General features: G+C 47.9%; 9 non-coding genes across 9 annotated transcripts; all 9 read right to left on the minus strand.

Moving 5' to 3' along the window:
- Positions 1-313: 313 nt before the first annotated feature.
- On the minus strand, positions 314-432 carry LOC119343337. Its single transcript, XR_005166035.1, has one exon. It is a non-coding gene; the product is annotated as a 5S ribosomal RNA (ribosomal RNA).
- A 367-nt stretch (positions 433-799) lies between these two features.
- LOC119343357 lies at positions 800-918 on the minus strand. Its single transcript, XR_005166054.1, has one exon. It is a non-coding gene; the product is annotated as a 5S ribosomal RNA (ribosomal RNA).
- A 367-nt stretch (positions 919-1,285) lies between these two features.
- LOC119343330 lies at positions 1,286-1,404 on the minus strand. The gene has a single exon (XR_005166028.1). It is a non-coding gene; the product is annotated as a 5S ribosomal RNA (ribosomal RNA).
- A 367-nt stretch (positions 1,405-1,771) lies between these two features.
- On the minus strand, positions 1,772-1,890 carry LOC119343333. The gene has a single exon (XR_005166031.1). It is a non-coding gene; the product is annotated as a 5S ribosomal RNA (ribosomal RNA).
- Positions 1,891-2,257: 367 nt separating this feature from the next.
- On the minus strand, positions 2,258-2,376 carry LOC119343338. Its single transcript, XR_005166036.1, has one exon. It is a non-coding gene; the product is annotated as a 5S ribosomal RNA (ribosomal RNA).
- Positions 2,377-2,743: 367 nt separating this feature from the next.
- Positions 2,744-2,862, minus strand: LOC119343353. Its single transcript, XR_005166050.1, has one exon. It is a non-coding gene; the product is annotated as a 5S ribosomal RNA (ribosomal RNA).
- Positions 2,863-3,229: 367 nt separating this feature from the next.
- Positions 3,230-3,348, minus strand: LOC119343356. The gene has a single exon (XR_005166053.1). It is a non-coding gene; the product is annotated as a 5S ribosomal RNA (ribosomal RNA).
- A 367-nt stretch (positions 3,349-3,715) lies between these two features.
- LOC119343342 lies at positions 3,716-3,834 on the minus strand. Its single transcript, XR_005166040.1, has one exon. It is a non-coding gene; the product is annotated as a 5S ribosomal RNA (ribosomal RNA).
- Positions 3,835-4,201: 367 nt separating this feature from the next.
- Positions 4,202-4,320, minus strand: LOC119343331. The gene has a single exon (XR_005166029.1). It is a non-coding gene; the product is annotated as a 5S ribosomal RNA (ribosomal RNA).
- Between the last annotated feature and the right edge of the window lie 205 nt (positions 4,321-4,525).

The raw sequence follows: 4,525 nt of genomic DNA on the forward strand, positions 1-4,525 counted from the left end.
GTTTGTCACAAGGCGCAAAAAATAATTATAAAAGGAATGCAACAATGGATAATGTCCTATACTACTTACTCTCCCGCTCAATCACGGAGACGAGTTTTCCACGGTTTCCACCCCTCCCTCCATACCGCAACAACACGAGTTTTTTCCACCCCTTTCAGAAAGCGCTCTTCGCGCCACAAAGCCGCCCCAAGATGCGCGAGCAATGAGCATCGAGCTTAAACATATCGCAAACGTCAAAAATAATATAACGGGATTAATATATATCGCGCACGTGCGATATGTTTGTCACAAGGCGCAAAAAATAATTATAAAAGGAATGCAACACGAGGACTTCCCAGGAGGTCACCCATCCTAGTACTACTCTCGCCCAAGCACGCTTAACTTTGGAGTTCTGATGGGATCCGGTGCTTTAGTGCTGGTATGATCGCATCCGACATGTTTCCCCGTCTTCGTCCCTTATGCTTGCCACTCGCAGGTCCGCTCCAAAGACGATTCTACATTCTCACTACCATTACAACCGTTCCCTAACAATGGATAATGTCCTATACTACTTACTCTCCCGCTCAATCACGGAGACGAGTTTTCCACGGTTTCCACCCCTCCCTCCATACCGCAGCAACACGAGTTTTTTCCACCCCTTTCAGAAAGCGCTCTTCGCGCCACAAAGCCGCCCCAAGACGCGCGAGCAATGAGCATCGAGCTTAAACATATCGCAAACGTCAAAAATAATATAACGGGATTAATATATATCGCGCACGTGCGATATGTTTGTCACAAGGCGCAAAAAATAATTATAAAAGGAATGCAACATGAGGACTTCCCAGGAGGTCACCCATCCTAGTACTACTCTCGCCCAAGCACGCTTAACTTCAGAGTTCTGATGGGATCCGGTGCTTTAGTGCTTGTATGATCGCATCCGACATGTTTCCCCGTCTTCGTCCCTTATGCTTGCCACTCCCAGGTCCGCTCCAAAGACGATTCTACATTCTCACTACCATTACAACCGTTCCCTAACAATGGATAATGTCCTATACTACTTACTCTCCCGCTCAATCACGGAGACGAGTTTTCCACGGTTTCCACCCCTCCCTCCATACCGCAGCAACACGAGTTTTTTCCACCCCTTTCAGAAAGCGCTCTTCGTGCCACAAAGCCGCCCCAAGACGCGCGAGCAATGAGCATCGAGCTTAAACATATCGCGAACGTCAAAAATAATATGACGGGATTAATATATATCGCGCACGTGCGATATGTTTGTCACAAGGCGCAAAAAATAATTATAAAAGGAATGCAACACGAGGACTTCCCAGGAGGTCACCCATCCTAGTACTACTCTCGCCCAAGCACGCTTAACTTCGGAGTTCTGATGGGATCCGGTGCTTTAGTGCTGGTATGATCGCATCCAACATGTTTCCCCGTCTTCGTCCCTTATACTTGCCACTCCCACGTCCGCTCCAAAGACGATTCTACATTCTCACTACCATTACAACCGTTCCCTAACAATGGATAATGTCCTATACTACTTACTCTCCCACTCAATCACGGAGACGAGTTTTCCACGGTTTCCACCCCTCCCTCCATACCGTAGCAACACGAGTTTTTTCCACCCCTTTCAGAAAGCGCTCTTCGCGCCACAAAGCCGCCCCAAGACGCGCGAGCAATGAGCATCGAGCTTAAACATATCGCAAACGTCAAAAATAATATAACAGGATTAATATATATCGCGCACGTGCGATATGTTTGTCACAAGGCGCAAAAAATAATTATAAAAGGAATGCAACACAAGGACTTCCCAGGAGGTCACCCATCCTAGTACTACTCTCGCCCAAGCACGCTTAACTTCGGAGTTCTGATGGGATCCGGTGCTTTAGTGCTGGTATGATCGCATCCGACATGTTTCCCCGTCTTCGTCCCTTATGCTTGCCACTCCCAGGTCCGCTCCAAAGACGATTCTACATTCTCACTACCATTACAACCGTTCCCTAACAATGGATAATGTCCTATACTACTTACTCTCCCGCTCAATCACGGAGACAAGTTTTCCACGGTTTCCACCCCTCCCTCCATACCGCAGCAACACGAGTTTTTTCCACCCCTTTCAGAAAGCGCTCTTCGCGCCACAAAGCCACCCCAAGACGCGCGAGCAATGAGCATCGAGCTTAAACATATCGCAAACGTCAAAAATAATATAACGGGATTAATATATATCGCGCACGTGCGATATGTTTGTCACAAGGCGCAAAAAATAATTATAAAAGGAATGCAACACGAGGACTTCCCAGGAGGTCACCCATCCTAGTACTACTCTCGCCCAAGCACGCTTAACTTTGGAGTTCTGATGGGATCCGGTGCTTTAGTGCTGGTATGATCGCATCCGACATGTTTCCCCGTCTTCGTCCCTTATGCTTGCCACCCCCAGGTCCGCTCCAAAGACGATTCTACATTCTCACTACCATTACAACCGTTCCCTAACAATGGATAATGTCCTATACTACTTACTCTCCCGCTCAATCACGGAGACGAGTTTTCCACGGTTTCCACCCCTCCCTCCATACCGCAGCAACACGAGTTTTTTCCACCCCTTTCAGAAAGCGCTCTTCGCGCCACAAAGCCGCCCCAAGACGCGCGAGCAATGAGCATCGAGCTTAAACATATCGCAAACGTCAAAAATAATATAACGGGATTAATATATATCGCGCACGTGCGATATGTTTGTCACAAGGCGCAAAAAATAATTATTAAAGGAATGCAACACGAGGACTTCCCAGGAGGTCACCCATCCTAGTACTACTCTCACCCAAGCACGCTTAACTTCGGAGTTCTGATGGGATCCGGTGCTTTAGTGCTGGTATGATCGCTTCCAACATGTTTCCCCGTCTTCGTCCCTTATGCTTGCCACTCCCAGGTCCGCTCCAAAGACGATTCTACATTCTCACTACCATTACAACCGTTCCCTAACAATGGATAATGTCCTATACTACTTACTCTCCCGCTCAATCACGGAGACGAGTTTTCCACGGTTTCCACCCCTCCCTCCATACCGCAGCAACATGAGTTTTTTCCACCCCTTTCAGAAAGAGCTCTTCGCGCCACAAAGCCGCCCCAAGACGCGCGAGCAATGAGCATCGAGCTTAAACATATCGCAAACGTCAAAAATAATATAACGGGATAAATATATATCGCGCACGTGCGATATGTTTGTCACAAGGCGCAAAAAATAATTATAAAAGGAATGCAACACGAGGACTTCCCAGGAGGTCACCCATCCTAGTACTACTCTTGCCCAAGCACGCTTAACTTCGGAGTTTTGATGGGATCCGGTGCTTTAGTGCTGGTATGATCGCATCCGACATGTTTCCCCGTCTTCGTCCCTTATGCTTGCCACTCCCAGGTCCGCTCCAAAGACGATTCTACATTCTCACTACCATTACAACCGTTCCCTAACAATGGATAATGTCCTATACTACTTACTCTCCCGCTCAATCACGGAGACGAGTTTTCCACGGTTTCCACCCCTCCCTCCATACCGCAGCAATACGAGTTTTTTCCACCCCTTTCAGAAAGCGCTCTTCGCGCCACAAAGCCGCCCCAAGACGCGCGAGCAATGAGCATCGAGCTTAAACATATCGCAAACGTCAAAAATAATATAACGGGATTAATATATATCGCGCACGTGCGATATGTTTGTCACAAGGCGCAAAATATAATTATAAAAGGAATGCAACACGAGGACTTCCCAGGAGGTCACCCATCCTAGTACTACTCTCGCCCAAGCACGCTTAACTTCGGAGTTCTGATGGGATCCGATGCTTTAGTGCTGGTATGATCGCATCCGACATGTTTCCCCGTCTTCGTCCCTTATGCTTGCCACTCCCAGGTCCGCTCCAAAGACGATTCTACATTCTCACTACCATTACAACCGTTCCCTAACAATGGATAATGTCCTATACTACTTACTCTCCCGCTCAATCACGGAGACGAGTTTTCCACGGTTTCCACCCCTCCCTCCATACCGCAGCAACACAAGTTTTTTTCACCCCTTTCAGAAAGCGCTCTTCGCGCCACAAAGCCGCCCCAAGACGCGCGAGCAATGAGCATCGAGCTTAAACATATCGCAAACGTCAAAAATAATATAACGGGATTAATATATATCGCGCACGTGCGATATGTTTGTCACAAGGCGCAAAAAATAATTATAAAAGGAATGCAACACGAGGACTTCCCAGGAGGTCACCCATCCTAGTACTACTCTCGCCCAAGCACGCTTAACTTCGGAGTTCTGATGGGATCCGGTGCTTTAGTGCTGGTATGATCGCATCCGACATGTTTCCCCGTCTTCGTCCCTTATGCTTGCCACTCCCAGGTCCGCTCCAAAGACGATTCTACATTCTCACTACCATTACAACCGTTTCCTAACAATGGATAATGTCCTATACTACTTACTCTCCCGCTCAATCACGGAGACGAGTTTTCCACGGTTTCCACCCCTCCCTCCATACCGCAGCAACACGAGTTTTTTCCACCC

Source organism: Triticum dicoccoides, unplaced genomic scaffold (assembly GCF_002162155.2).
Source record: "Triticum dicoccoides isolate Atlit2015 ecotype Zavitan unplaced genomic scaffold, WEW_v2.0 scaffold12325, whole genome shotgun sequence".
Classification (NCBI taxonomy): domain Eukaryota; kingdom Viridiplantae; phylum Streptophyta; class Magnoliopsida; order Poales; family Poaceae; genus Triticum; species Triticum dicoccoides.